Consider the following 16,959-nt stretch of genomic DNA (forward strand, 5'->3'; position numbering starts at 1 on the left):
ACTCTTGTATGTTTATGTGACAAGTTACCAGTTCATGAAAGCTCTTTATAGAATGCTCATAATTTTTGGTAATGCTAGTCTTACAGAGGTAACTTGAACTAAGTTTGTTTTATTGCATTGGATACATTTTTATGGAGGCTAGGTGCTAACTATGCAGTTGAATTTAGAATGGTAAACACAAAATTTCACACTGAGGATGAATAATTCAGTTTTTAAGTTGCTAGCAAGATAAGAATATGTGGATTACTGTCAAATGATCTTTATCTTATTTGTCAAGATAAAGCACAGTCCCAAAGCCATAAACAGATTGTAAAGGAGACATTTCCTTCTTACCCTTTCTTTCACACTTTCAAAGATCTTTGCAAATCTGTCCAACTAAATTAGAGCACTTTTTTTTTCTCTTCATAAGCTGGTACTTTTTAAACAAGAAAACCCTTAGTTTATGCATCAATATCTAAAAAGACTTTACATGTGCTTTCTCTTAAAAGTGTATATAATTAACACAGGCATATATCTGCATGCCCCAACATCAATTTTGCAACATGGTTAAAACAAAGTTACAAAAACAAAACAGCTGCATATTTTCACATTTCTCACATATAAAGCTCCAGTCAATATATCCTACCCTTTAGACTTATCAGCTATTTAAGGTTAGGTAGCTTTATCTCTGACCATAGCTACTACACTATTGTTCTCATTAATGACAATTAGAAGAAAAAAAAAAAAAAGTCTTCAATCTTTTCAGTCTCCTTTTACTTCCCAAAAGTCTCTCTTCCAGAAGTGACATCCTGTTGAAATATAGGTCCATCAACCTCTTCTTCCTCGCTACACATCTTTTTGAGCAGGGCCCCAGAGGGCAAAAAACCAAAGTATTCCTACCAAATTGGGAACACATTTCCAAGCTGAATAGTAGTTCCCACCAGCAACAACTTTGGACTCAGACCAGGACCTCAGCTCACATAAATCAGCATAAAATGTCTTTGAAACTGCAATAATTTGCAGTTGCAGAAGATTTGGCCCTCAGACCAAAAGCTCAACACGAAAGAATTTATATCTCCCTTCTTAATTATGCTAGACAAATGGTGTGTTGTTTTAATAAGAAGAGAAAAGCAGCTTCCAGAAGTGACCTGCATTTGGTGAGATGAAGTTCTACATACACACTGCCAGGATCATCTAACTGACTTTTTGCTTTCTTTTTTTCTTTTCTTTTCTTTTCTTTTCTTTTCTTTTCTTTTCTTTTCTTTTCTTTTCTTTTCTTTTCTTTTCTTTTCTTTTCTTTTCTTTTCTTTTCTTTTCTTTTCTTTTCTTTTCTTTTCTTTTCTTTTCTTTTCTTTTCTTTCCTTTCCTTTCCTTTCCTTTCCTTTCCTTTCCTTTCCTTTCCTTTCCTTTCCTCTCCTTTCCTCTCCTTTCCTCTCCTTTCCTCTCCTTTCCTCTCCTTTCCTTTCCTCTCCTTTCCTTTCCTCTCTCCTTTCCTTTCCTCTCCTTTCCTTTCCTTTCCTCTTCCTTTCCTTTCCTTTCCTTTCCTTTCCTTTCCTTTCCTTTCCCTTTCCTTTCCTTTCCTTTCCTTTCCTTTCCTTTCCTTCCTTTCCTCTCCTTTCCTCTCCTTTCCTCTCCTTTCCTCTCCTTTCCTTCCTTTCCTTTCCTTTCCTTTCCTTTCCTTTCCTTTCCTTTCCTTTCCTTTCCTTTCCTTTCCTTTCCTTTCCTTTCCTTTCCTTTCCTTTCCTTTCCTTTCCTTTCCTTTCCTTTCCTTTCCTTTTCCTTTTCTTTTCTTTTTTTTTTTTTTTTCTTTTTTTTCTTTTCTTTTCTTTTCTTTTCTTTTCTTTTCTTTTCTTTTCTTTTCTTTTCTTTTCTTTTCTTTTCTTTTCTTTTCTTTTCTTTTCTTTTCTTTTCTTTTCTTTTCTTTTCTTTTTCTTTCCTTTCTTTTCCTTTCTTTTCTTTTCCTCTCTTCCTCCTTCCTCTCTTCTCTTCTCTTCTCTTCTCTTCTCTTCTCTTCTCTTTCTCTAGCAGGTTCTAGTTGCTGTTTTCTACTAAAGATGTACTGGGACAGTATGATTCTTCAGGGGAAAAATAAAGTCAGCTCAAATCAAGCAAAAACAACCTGACAGTTTAGACTTAAGACCTCTCACTCCTTTTTTTTCACTTTGCCTTAAATCTATTATTTTAATCATTCACTTAAAATTATTTGTATTTTAAGGAATATTCTTCAAGTTCCTCCTTTCAAGTTTCCTAAAAAAACTGAAATTGGGAACTTCTCCAATTACAAAATTTCTCCTGGAAAGTCTTATACTGATATACGCAAAGCATGTTAGAATAAGCAATTATATTCTGAATGAAAAAAAAATATTTAAGAGTCTAATACTAAATTTACACAGGGACTTTGTCAGCTACCTACAATTTTAGGCAATATTGTCCAACACTGAATTGTTCAACACAGAGATGTAATGTCCTGAAGAGTAGTGTAGTCCCTTAACACCTCAGTATCTCCCTATAAAGCTGCACAGGCACTTCATTTTTCACTGATGCTGATGTGTTTCTTCTGGGCTTTTATCACACTCCCAGGTGCTCCTTGGTGTGCTTCCAGCGGGATGTTGAGCCGCCTTCATTGATTGTCCTTGGGGTCCAGAGCAGCCTGGTATTCACATATCACATCTGCCTGGACAGGGCCTCCCTAAGCAAGATCCAGGGATGAGGCTGGCAGGTGATTGGATTAGGAAGGAGCAAGAAGGGACTCAGTCCATATCACCACAAGGTGCACCAGAGGGTGGGGACCTTGGGGAGTGTGATGGCACTTACCCACTGCCCACACCAGGGACAGACTTTCCAGCCTCTGATTTTTTCATCTGAGGGTCTCACCTTGTCCATGATACTGAGGGGTGTCTTTGTGCCCCTCTTAGGAATTTCTTACCCTCCAAGGTAGCTGCTGGCAAAAGTCATTGGTTCCTATGAATGCCAATTTTAGGCATCCAATGTTTGCATTTCACAGGGAACTTGGATTTGACAAACTTTGTATTGAAGAGGCCCTGGCATGACTCAGAACCAGCAGAGAAGCTTGTTTTACTATGGTGCCTTGAGATAACCCTTCAGATATCTTGCCTCTGGGTGACTACTGAACCCCTCTCTCAACCTTCAAATGAAGAGTCACCAGGCAAAGAGGATAACTAAAAATTCCCATTACTTACTTAGCCCTCAGAGTCTACCTTTGGGGTTTGTTTTAGGAGAAAATTGTGCAGCATTATCCAAATACAAGGGGAGAGAAGTACCATCAGCTGGGGCTTGTACATTCCCAGAGAAATATGTCCCATTCTCACAGTTCTGTTCTTCTCTTGGAAGTAATATATGTAGGAAAACAACTATGACTGAGGAGCAAAAACAAAATGCCTCATTGTTTTTCAATATTTTCCATGTTTCTATTTAAATAATAAAATGGCTGAATCAGTACATCTTTTAGTGAATTTAAAGAATTATCACGTGCATAAAAGAGTGGCATGGCACATATCTCTGTACTTACTGTTTCTGAGCAATAATCACTTATCATTGGATTACAAGTTCCTTTGGGGTTTGTGAGAGGGAGGAAAATGAATTTTCTTGGTATTCAGCAACTTAAACAGCATACAAATTTACATCTGCGTTTCCCATTGCAGCCTAGTACCTCAAGAGGGGGTATGTTTAGGAAGAAGTCACCCTGAATTTGTTGCCTCACCCATCTGATAGACCCTAGATGTACTGAATTTCCAAGTATTGTCTGCTTACATAGTGTAAAATATGTCCCTATCCCAGCAGGATGCATATGGTAAGCACCAGTGAGTGTCTGGGGCCAGAAACAAGGATCTGTGCAGACAGCTGTATGAGCCCCGACAGCCTGCTCTGCAGACCACACAGGAGCACAGACAAGCAGCACAAACTCCTAACTTCAGCGTCTCCTGTTAGAATGTCCAAATGCACTTGATGGTGACATTACACCGACTTGTGTTTCAGCAAGGGTGAAATTCAAATGCTGGCTTGTTTGGAAGAGTTCTGAACTTTGTGTCAATTAATGCATAAGAGAGTTTATTGTGCCTAATTAATGCATTAATTAATATTTTGCCTGTGCTTAGAAACATGTACCTAGACTGGAAAACAGGAAAACTTCTTAAGAGATGAGGGAAGTATTCTACTGGAAGATGTGAGGTTCTGAAATGTACGGGTTTCAAAGAGCTATTGTTGCCTAAAAGAAAATAGTGAAAAACATGGCATTTGGATGTGTTCCACTTACTCATTTCTTCCCCTTACTTTGTATTAGTTGGGCTATTTACATGAAAACATCATCTTTGCTCCTCAAGAGTTCATCTGCTGCTTGTTCCTTGCCTGAAGTCAAAATAATGCTATGTTTGTGAGATTTTAATCACGTCTACTGCAAACAATTATGAAATTATAAACAGAAGATTATGACTTCGAGTGGGAACTAAGTGGCAGGAGCTGATGAACTCTTAAAAGCAAAGATCCTGTTATCATGCAAATGCTTCTAGTAATGAAGAAAATGAAATAAAAATCATGTAAAAAATCTAAATATGAGCATCTGAAGCAGTGGGTCTTTCAGACAGGATAATGGTAGTTGAAATGATTTCATAATAAACTTGTAAAGCCATGCTAGCAATTATTATTTCATTATATATCCATTTTTGTACCTGTAATATTTCTTTTTCATTAGCAGGATTTTGTTTTGAAAAACAGAGTCCTACCAGAGCCTACTATTTTTTAAACAGAATCTCATCATTTTCTGTAGATAGCACATGCTTTTCACACCTCTTATTTGTTTATGGCAGTTACATCCAAGTAAAGCAAGGCATACATGGTTTATACTATAGCTTCCCCCTCCTTCCAGCTGAACAGTGCTCAGGAAGTCAGGAGTAAGCCTGAAATGTTCAGCTTCAAGGATACCAACAGAAGAAGCCAGCCAGCCTACATGTGTGCCATCGCCTGCACAGCAGCAGCACGGGTGCTCTCTAAAGAACCCCTTCGCCACAGCTGTATGCATTGCCAGCAGAGGGAAGGGCTCTCCCCTAGACTTGCTCTTTTATCTCCAAGGCAGGATATGCAGAGAAAAGCATCTGATGCCAGCCTACCTTCTCAAAGAGTTGCAGTGATGCACCATCAAATGCACAACCGCTCCTCTGTATTTCTCTGCTTTTGCTTACAGGGAATGATTGCAAGTGTTCTGCTTAGCATATCTGTGCAGGTTTCATTGATATCACTCTCTCCTGATTGACGTCGGCTTAGCAATGCTGGTAAGCTGAGCGATGGCACTGTTCAGAGAGACATGCTGTTCTCATGCAGGTTGTGGATTTGGATTGCCCTGAGAATCCCTGACAAATCCTGACACATCCACTTAAAAAGCTGTTTGTTCCCAGTATGCTCTTTGAACTGCACTCAGCCTCTGTAATAAGTAGCTGGATATTTATGGTTATTACTGAATTATATGTACTGTTTAGGGACCTCTGCATAAGCCTCCTCTAAACTTGCTTTATATATTTCTGGAGTGTGTTTTATTTCTGGCAGCCAGGTGGGTGGCCTGAAAGACCATTTTAGAGACTGCAGTCACTGCTTACATAAGAATGGGAGGACACTAACAGCTGGAACACCTCCAAGGCCATTGAGTCTGGTAGAGGGGATCTGGTCCAGCAAAGGTGGTTCCCCTGAGGACTGAGGTGTAACCCAGTTTCCAGGGGGCAGAACTGGTCATAGCAAAGGTGAAGTCATCAAGAGAAACCTAAGTTAATATCAGTTCATTATGTAAGCATTTTGGCCACTGAAGTCCTGGTATAGGTATAATTGCCTGAAACTTAAAGCGACTGTAAATCAGGATGGAGGTGAGATTAAGAATATGGCAGACATTACTCACGTCATGATTTTTTATGATGGCATGGTAATCAGGACAAAATGGAGGTTTCTCCAGAACTGCACTTTGAGAAAATGGCTGATATTTGTTAGATGACAGCGTTTCAGTATATTTGCTTTGCCAACTGAAGCTTCAGTTACTCTAGGTGCATAATTGCATGCCATGTGAAGAGAGCAACACAGACTACAAAAACAGCTTCCAAATGCTAAAAACAGACATTGAGTGAAATTTGTCACCTCAAAGGACTAGCATAAGATTCAATAAGACTTGCTTTGGTAATGTTTGCTACCTTGCTTGAAGTTTCATCCTCCAGGAAGAACAAATGCATAAAAAATTCAGGTTTTATTTTTTAAGTAAATTTCTAGCTTTGTGTTGCAGAGAAAATATTGAATATATTACACAGGTGCTCTTTGAAAGTGCCTAAATCAGAAATCTAATAAAATAAAATTACTTTTCAAAATCTCATGGAAAGTAAGGAAGACATTTATCTCCAAAGTTTGTTTCAGTGCTAGGTTGCTGAGACTGAAAGCTGTGGAACTTTGGTCACATTTACACAATAATTTGAAGATTTTTGTGGAATTTCACCATACGCTCTCCTACGTAAAGTTTGCCTTCAATTTGGTACATTTAATAGATCTTAACTAATCCAAACCAAGATCTTCAAAGGACATGTATTTGAAAGCACATGCTGTTACATCATGTAAAGCCTTAGTTCAGCTATAGAAGCATTTAGGTGTCTGTATCTTATTGTGCTTTCTCTGAAGACTATATGCCAACAAGAAATTTCACACCATCATTTACATCTTATATATTCTTTCTGTAAAGCTTCCTTGCAAAACTCACAGAGCTGAAAGAAGAAACTATTCCAGTTTTGGTCATAGTCAAGACAATGTTTTTTATATTCTTGTTGCCCAACCTTGTAATTTAATGATAAGTCTTACATGTTTGGGTTGTTTAAGTCAATAGATCATATTAGAAAATCAGCTTTAAAAGAAAAAAATCTTTCCTGACCACCTTTGTGCAATTCAAAAAATTGTGCTTTGAGGGTACAGAAATCAGAAAGTTAAATAAAATGTATTATTCTTTAATAGCCTATCCATTTCTAAGTCAGCAGCATGAATTTAGGGACCTAACTCAATGTGGCACTTTAATTTTACACTTAACAATGCTGCTTAGATACATTATTTTGTCTGTTTGAATATAGTGTTCCGGTTTTTTTAAAGATCAACGAAATTCCTCCTATTCTTCCTGAGATATGGAAGAGTAAAACATATGTACACATTTTACCTACTGTCAAAGTTTCTTTTCCTAGTGCTCTCTGCAGAAATAATTGAAGGCGGAATGTATATACCTTTTATATAGAAAGACATTAATGCTTTCAGTTTCCTATCTAAGATTCTAAAAGAGATAACAAATAGACAGCTACTTCTAAATGCAGTGATTGTGGCACCTTTGGGATGCTAGCATTTCCTAACCATTCTCAGCCTTTTTTACCATCACTGCTTCATTTTCTCTTCTAAGGCCATACAGTGTAGAAGTTGTGTTTTTAATAATTTTGCTAGTTTTGTAATACCAGTGTGATGTTTTAATGAAGATTCAAGGAGTAAAGAGGCAGCAGGCCAAGTACGTTCACTGAAATACTTAGCAAAGTAAGATATACCGCAATGGAAATTATATTTTTTTTCTTCCCAGTCTTTGTTGGATGCTATTGCAACCTCCAAATGCTATACTGTAATTGTACAGCAATAGACTTCTATCATTCTCTGCTGCAGGAAACAACCAGTGCACTGTAACAGACATACTTCTCTATTATCCCTGTTTAGTGTCTCCAGCCAAAAAGCAACAATAGCAGTTCATCCTTGGTCAGGTCCCAGTTGGGACTACGTAATTACCATTGCGGTGGATCAGAGGCAATTAATTTTATTCCTCTTGCTTTAAAAAGCAGCAATCAAAAGAGGGGGATGGTGAGGCTTTTAATGCCAGAACACAGTCCAACACAGAGGTTACACAATTAAAATAAGAAAATGTCAAGCAACAGAAAAGTTAAAATAGCACTACCTCAGCTGGCTTACAGGGGCAGAGCACTATGGGGAACAATGCCAGTTTATACTCTCTAAAGATCTATTGCATGTTTCCAGCAGCTGAAACATTGCTATTACTAAACCATATTTTTTATTAAAGTCATCACAAAGTGCAGTCTTTTCTATTACAACAAGCTTTGTTGCTTGATTGTTCTTATTCAAATCTCAGACTAGGAGATGATGATGTAGCCTTCTTGGATAAGTGTGAGTCACCATGGCTATTGTTCCTCAAGGTGCTTATTTACACAGATCCCCAATAATAATGGTTTCACCCTAAGAAAAAAGATTTCTGAGTAGCAAGATCAACCTGTGAGAGGTTTGTCCAACTTGTTTCCAGGCTCATATTGCATTTAATTTTCAAAATAAGAAATCAAGCACAGTAATAAATCTTGTCTGTCACCACACCCTCTTCTGCCATATGTATTTGTTCCAAAATAATTTGGACAATATGAAAGTTACGTCCTTTCAAACATCCACTGAACTTCACACAGCGAAAACATACTGTCCATGAAGAGGAGGTAATATACATAGAGAGCATCAGTTGCTTGTGATGCACATTAAGATGGTCGAGCAAGCTGTCAGTGATAACCATCACATTTTTGTCTGTCCTCAATGAATTCCCAGCAGAGAAATAAAGCTTCCTTGAAAGCCAGTCTACAGGTTGCCTTGTCCTCTTTCAAAAACAACGTCCAGAAAAGAATGTTCTGTATGGGTAAGAGAATGGTACGTTTGTTAGACATATTTCAAAGGAAGCGATATTCTAAAATATGTGACAGAAACTATCTTAGATCTAGTAAACTATGTTCTAATATCCTTTGAAACAATGAACTCCTTAATCTGACAGCAAAAGTATATGCTAGTTCTGACCCACTGTGGTGCTCTTGAAAGAGAGACTGCAATAAAAATGATGTACATGCTTTGCTAAATGATCCATTTCTATTCAGATAACAAACCTCTCTTAACATCTAAAAATGTTATCTCATCTCTTTTGAAACTGAATGGGCTTGTCAATAGACTCTTGCACGGGTGAATTGACTCAGGCTATTTCAGAGAAGGTTTATGGGGGAACTCCACATAAATATATAGAAAATATGAGTCAGGATTAGATTTTGTTCTGTCTGCTATATCACACAGCTAATCCATTTATTTATTTTTTCCTAATTTTTATGTTAAGGTTTTGCTTTTTGTTTTTATTGGATGTGTTTTTTAATATTATCTGAAAGCTTGCCAGATGAAAATTTAGACACTTATACTCTAATATTTCAGGCTTCAGTGGTTTTTAACCACTAGTGTTGGGAGTCACGCACTTGCCTTGCTACCTGACATCACCTCGGCAAGGCAAATAACCAAATGCACACCAGTCAGCTATCCTGCAGTAATTCATTTGAAGGCTCTTACTTCATGTCCTTCCCTGTTATGGAGGCCACAGCAAACCATGCTAGTAGAGGTAACACAGAATTGTCATTGCCTTTTACTTTGGGAAGCCAAGTGCCACACTGGCAGCAGGAGGCTGAAATAAGAGAGGGGCTACATCACCCTTTTGCAGTCAGGGAATGTGTCCCCCAGCCAGGGCCAGCACGAGAAAGAAGACGCCATCCCCACTCATAACCTTGTGCCTGTCTGCTGCACAATCTACCTCTCACCTGTCACACAGTCCAGGACCTAGGCTAACCCCAGTAGATGACACTGCATGTGGGGAAGTCCTTTTCTTAAACCCCAGCATGCAGTGCACCAACTCACAGATGTCAAGACTTCAGAAAATTAGGAGCACTGTAAGAACAATTGTGCTCGCAATCTTCCGTTTAAGTTATGAGGTGTAATATTACATATGCAATATAAGTGCAAAGGTTAAATTGGACTGAAAATCAAGGCCTTAAATTCATTAGTGGTACTCCACTCACTACATCTGTTTTACATTGGCATAACACCACTAGACTTTTTCATTAGAACATTTTCCTATACATCAGAACAGAGAGGAACATATCCTAAGTGCACATTCAGACCCAGGGCCAAAGGCAGGGAGAAGGGTTTGGGAGCCACTCAGCATACAATAACAAATATCAGAAAGTTCTGCCTGGTATGAATGTTAACCTTTCGATGCTTTTGTCAGGAAAGACTAACACATGTTTAAAACAAACATACTGGATTACAGAAAACAGAGGTTATGTGTATAGCTGTTACACACACACACACACAAATCCATTATCAAAGCACACATTAACGTAAGCGATATTTTGCTTAATAAGCAGGAGTGATACGGAGGTGGATTGAGGTAAACTGTTTTGCCCTGCATTACCCATGTTTCTCTGGGTAAACAACTTTATATCTTATGAATAGCCTCAGTTTAGATTCTGTTTTTTGTTGTACACTGAGAGCTTGCACTCCAACCTGTTTGTGTCATTTGTGCAGTGTACTTCTAAGGATCCTGGGGGAAATATTGAGGAACCAAAAGCACAAATGCATTTCTAATAATATGCAATCTCAATTCCTAGCTATTTGTTTTATTTTTTTTCTCAAGAAAATGCTTCATGTGTACTGTCTATCACAGTCTGCCTTTCTGTTCCTAGAACAGCATATTCAGTACTGACAGTCTGGCTAAATACCAGCCTACCAGGAGGGGAACCTGCTTAATTGCCTGGATTCTGGCTTCATAAAACAGCTTTCACACCTTAAGCTGGACTAGTTCGCATCTGCGGCTGTCAGGTTTCTGCCTTGCAAATGAAGAAATCAGCTGCTCCTGTTCCTTAAAGAATACCCAAGGGTACCAAACCTCATGCATAAAGTCAAAACATACAATCTGATTTCCATACAGAATAAGAATAACATATTTTGTTAATAAGAACTTCTCTAAATTACTGTACCTATATTTTTTCTATTTTTTTTGTACACAGGAGATATCGTAACACAGGATTGCGGAGGAATTAAATCAGACTTCTAGTTAAAATTTAGATCACACCACTTTTGTACCCAATCTGACTGTAATCTCAATTATGTCAGCTGGATCCATTCAGACTTTTTGCTAACTCCATTTTGAGTGACATGTTTGAGTCATTTTATTTTTTTTAATAAACAAAAGGTATTTTGAAAAGCCTGTCTCATGACAACATATACTCAAAAAACTATCAACCAACTAAAAATCCTGCTTTTCAAAACTAAGCATCAGCTCAGTTGAGAGGTGTGGAAAAGGGCAATCTTGTTGTATAAGGAACAGATTATTTTATCCCTATTCAACTTCCCTCTTTAAACACAGACTTGAGTCAAGGTAAACCAATTTCTTTACAGTAAACATGAATGTTAAATAACTACAAAGCTCCGGTTTTTTGAAAGGAAAGTGAATGCTTTTATAAATCTTAAAAGAGTTTTGCTGGCATCAGATGTTCTGTTAAAAAAAAATCCTGCATGGCCTACTTTACCTTTCCTCATACAAATTATTTTTCAAATAAAAGACTGTGAAGACTCTTCTGCATTTAGAAGGTACTACTGTATTCAAAGGACATTAAGGATGGTAAGTTAATCCCTTAAATAACAAAAAATGCTGTAAATCAGTTTTTTTCTACTTTAGATTTTAAATCAAAGTCCATCACCATGGGAGCTAAATATCTTCCATACAAAATCAATATCAATAGCAAAATCCTCACAGATTTTATAACATTTTCATACTTATCTGCCTTGACATCAGAATTTTGCCTGTACATTATTAATTCAACTGTGCTGTTTATGTGTATTGGTGATACAATCTTTAATTAAGTAATTACTCAGTATTTTTCAACGTGATGCACAAGATGACTGGCTGTCTCTTCATGAGCAATTAATCAATATTTCTTCTTATCCTCCCATTTATTGTGTAGTTCTGACCTTATTTATTTCAGAGTCTCTTCACGCAGTAGAATACTATTCATTTCTCAATAGACTTCTTTGTGATATTGCTGTCACCACAATAGGGCTCAAAGTTAAATAATTCATCTTTGCAATATCCTCAGTAGGTAAAACCTTTGGAGAATTAAGACCTAGGGAACAATTGCTCTCTGGTAGGATCTGAAAGTCTTTTTCTCCTGATCATCGTCCTGGCCCATGCTTCTGGACTTCATCAAAAACACAGAATGGGAAAGAAGTGGAGGAGTGGCACATGTCTAGGTCCCATTCAATGTGGAAGCCATGCCTCTGGACCTGGCAGCTGGAAAGCTTTTTCAGGTTCCACAGTTTAAACTTGACCAGAGACAAATGGTCTGACATTTGCCCCAATTTTATGTGCACAAATGTAGGAACAGATTTCTGTAGCTTTTCCTAATTTTTTAGCATTTCACCAATAGCTCAGATTCAAAGGGGTTCACTCTCTTGAAAGATGGGTAATGCGACTTGAGCCTGCCCAGATCTTCCTCTTGTAGAAAACAGCTCAGTCCCCTAGGCTATCACATAAAAGAAATATGACATAACCATCATCACTGTTTGAAGAGAAAAAGTTCTGTCCTCTGAAACCAAAGGCAATTTAAGGCAGCCACAGTAAAATAAATAGTAGATAAGTACATGACAAACTGAGCTCCAGAATATCAAAAGTGGAAGCTACGAGGAAAACTGTGGTGCTATATAACTTTAAGTTGTTATGTTTTAAAATGTTCAATTGCTTATGAAATTTTAGGACAGAAATTAATAAAAGGATTAAAAAGACATTTGAAGTGTTTTTCTATTTAGCAGAGCCCACTGTGAAACAGGTGAGACACAAATATGTATGCATGTCCTTCTTTCTACTGTTGACATGAAGAGCAGAATGCCTTGAGATAAGAGCAACCCATAGTGGGAACATACACTTTCCTCATCTGCCTCTACAAAGTTCCAGACTACCTTCACATCCTCTTACACAGCTTTGGGAAGATAGAGTTCTCGGGCTCATGTCCTGAATACTAGGCATTTCTTTGTCACTCAGAGCAACTGGAAAAATAAAAGGTATTAATTAGACCTTCACAGAGAATTTCAATACCTTCCTGACATTGAGTTTCAAAATTTGAAATGTACATGGAAAGAAGTTTGAAGAGTTTTCTAAAAGTTGTACTGTCTCCTACTACCTATGTTTCATGTTGCTTTTTTAATTTGGAAGTTTAAGCATGGAAATTTCAGAAGGTGAAGGGCAGTTTTTTATGAGTCTCATTTACTTTGCAGTTGTAGTCCTAAATGTTCAGCAACAATTTTTATCCAATGACCAACAACTTAAAACCTGGGGGAAGTAAAATACCCACTAAAGTTCACAGAGGAATTTAGACTGACCTTTAGCGGCTCTAGCCACTGTGACATTCTTCTAGTACGAAAAACTTAGTTTCCCACTTAGACACAAAGAAGTACATCTTATTGATTTTCCACAGCAGAAGTAGAAGGAAATGAAGGTCTAGAAGGAAAATAAATTCTTATATGACCATGTATGCTGCACACAGTACTTCGGGATTTTCAGACAATTGGTTTATACGGATCACCATCTCCACAGCATGTTAAACATGCGGCTTTCAGCTATAGGGATAAATAGAGGGGGTAAAAGCAATGAAGCTACAGTTTATGCACAGGTTATCTTTAGTTTAGCAAGAAATCAACAAATTGTACATTTGAATTCTTCTGCCCTGAATCTACTTTGGTCTGAAAACAAACCATTAGAAGTCAGTTTTCTTTCTCTTTATTCTCACAACTTGACAGACTGAAGAAAATGAAAGACAGAAAATGTCTGTCTTTTTTTCCTTCCTCTTTTTCTTTTTCAATTTCTTCTATAAAAGGAAAAAATGAAAGCCCAATAAATATAGCTGAGGGAATGATGCCTGAGTTGTTGCTACACTGCACATATTCTTATAGCCTTCTAAATCGTAAAATGTTAACAGCAAAACTAAATCTTGACATGTTGATAGCTAAAACCATACTGCAATATGGCACATCAATTGCCTGTTATGTTTTTGAGGACCAAAAAATATTCTCTTCTGTACCATTAACATAAATCAAACTGGTTAAATCACTTTAATACTCCAGGTGCCTTTTTTTTTTCCTCAGATGGCACAATGGTTGATGTCAGTGCTAGTGGCAGAGGAGGGAGCGAAGAAGAGGGGGAAGGGAAATCAGATAGACTGTAGATTTGCAGAAGGGTTCTGTATACAAATCAAGCTCAATAAGCTTGTCAGATGAACATTTCACATTAAACAAAATAATAACCTGTCATATGATTTTAAACAGCTTTTTTTTTTCTTTTTTTTTTTTCCCCAGGTTTCAGAAGAGCAATGCAGGGCTGTAAGTACAGTACCACAGGTGCATTTCTCAAACTCAGAGCGAACATTTAAAAGCTGCCATACCCTTGGTTCTTGCCAGATGTTGATTCTGACAGAAGAAAAAGTACCAGGTTTTTCCAAAACCTCAGCATGGGTGAATTATAGCTAGTGCAAAACAAACAAATAAATACAAATAAAATGTCTAGTTCTGCAGCTCTGGAAAATTACTGTGCACAAGTAACATTACCTGACCCAGCAGAAAGATATCAGTTCAAATAAAATAAACAGAAAAAACATGCCCAGTTGACATTTGACTGCTTTGGATGTTTGAAGGGCTAAATCTCATGCCTTAAGTAACCAAATTAGGACCTCAGTATCCTCTCTGCTAACCACCAGTAACTGATTTCTCTTAAAGCAGCTCTATCCGATCTCTAATAAATATTTAAGTCTCTGATGGTGGCAAAAGCTCATGCTGGAATTCCTCTACTCAGAGAAGGAATGGAGCTCATAAAATCTCAGGGTTCATTCAAGGTAATCTGTCTATGAACTTGTTTTTTCATAAGAAGTTCTGTTTCGTGATCTGCATCAATTTCAGACCACTAAAACTGTAATTAATGGTAATGGAGTGACTAGACCTCATTTGCCTGATGAGTGCACAGTCCACCTGATGCCCATTCTTATACTAGGGTTTGCTGCTGTGTTCAAACATGATTATACGGGTTAGCAGTTGAGAGATCTGGGTTCATTTCTGCCATTGTTTATATATAATCTTGACTTTTGCTTTAGCATCTGTGCCTCAGTTACTCCTGACTGTAAAGAAAAGGTGAAAAAAAACCACACTATGCAAATTACTTCAAGTTTTGTGCATAGGGGAGTCCTAGCTGTATGTACAGAGCATTAGCCGATTCATTCTCCAGTATAATTAGGTTGCTTGTAGCTAATCTCTTTGTATCATGATGTATTACAAAACTGTTATTAAAGACCATATTTCTGAATGCCTTTAAGAAATTAGGTTCTGGTTCTGTTCATACTGAATTTGATGGCAAATTTCCCATTAAATTCATTGGTTCAGGATCACAGCTTAATAAGCATAATTCTTTGAGTCTGCTCTTGGTGTAACAAAGAGTTTTCATTATACTGTAGTCTTTGTTCATTGCAATATTCAGGATATAGTCAATATATCATTAAAGGAAGCTCATTGAATGTGTAACTACATTCAGAGTGACTCAGATTAAGATTTTAGTATAAAAGATACTGTAACAGAAACAGTGTATATTTGTACATGAAGGAAAACTCAGATACAGAACTATTTGTTGAAAGAGTACCTCAAATCCTCAATCTCTCTTGTCTATAAATTGCATTCATAATCAACAGCTCATTAACAACTCATTATGGATACTGAGCATTGCACAAACAGACGCAGTGCAGCAAAGGAGACAAAAACTGAATTCATGAAAGGGAAAACAGGGACATATTTTTCAATTGAAGAGTATGACTTCATTAATGGCATTTGAGTTCCTTTCTCAGCATTTTAATTGCCACAAACAGATCTAGCGATAACTACCACTTCTCAGTACCTGAGGAAAAATGTGTATGCTCTACGTAGATAATAGACCAGCTGTATAACCATGCAGTGCCTGCTTTCCATAGACGACAAGATTTAGGAATTACAAATTAGTAAAATTCTACTAAAGTGGATATAAAACAAATAGGAATTCAGTAACTCTTTCTGTATCATCCGTGGAATGAGCTCAGTAGCCTTCATAGTGCAGCCTAGGAAATACTACTGCTTCCTTACACTGACAGTCCTCAGAAAGTTACAGTGATAGTCAACACATATTGTCATTTGACCTGCATCTTTATTCAACTACCTATCAACTGCATTTTAATTATTCTATTTCATGGCAAAGTCAGTACCAAAAGAAAATTGTTATTTTTCAAGTCCATGAGATCACACGCAGACTGATAGCTCCAGGGAAGAAGGCTAACACGTCTTCCCCATGTTTTAGTATCATTTCAAAGGAGGTGTTGGTACTGCAAATACACTGGCAGTCTTGGATTACACAGCTCCACAATCATTTATCAGTACAATAGGATCAATGACTCCTGCCAGACAGTAACACCGATACTTCAGATGATTATTTAAGTTAGGAAATGTATCATTCTTCTGCAGTAATATAAGTAACAGGAAAGTATGAAGCAGTCAAAGCAGACCTCTTTAAAAAATCCAGGAATTAGCACAGAAAATACTGTGAAGACAAAAGGTTATATTCCTATCTACAAGCAAAGGAATTAGAAATTTATAATTATGCATGTTCAGTGTTTTAGAGATTATTTTTTATTTCACTACGTTCTATGAAAAGATCTATTTTGTATAAGGAAAATTAAGAGCTGATACATTTCTTTTTTCTTTCTTTCAAGGGAAAGCTCAAAGCTCAATTGCATTATACTCTGTGTGTGGAGCTTCTGTCCACACAGATCTCTGCAGGAGGTACTGCCTGAAGATATTTGGGCATGCAGACATTACAATCTTGATTGTGTGTCAGTTTTCCTCTGTGAATTTCTGAATGGATTTATCCTTCCTGAAAGAAGATTCTCCTAGATTTGAAGAATCTCCTTGATTTTCCCTCTGCCAGATCTAGCTCTATGCTGATCACAGCAAAGAGCAAAATGTCATAGTTGAGCATTGTCATGCCAAAACTGGAAAAATTAATACCTGTTCACAGGCTTCTAAAAGGGTCTTTTGCCTCCTAAATAGAAGAGGTAACAC

This window comes from Platalea leucorodia, assembly GCF_965183815.1.
Source record: "Platalea leucorodia genome assembly, chromosome: 3".
Lineage (NCBI taxonomy): Eukaryota > Metazoa > Chordata > Aves > Pelecaniformes > Threskiornithidae > Platalea > Platalea leucorodia.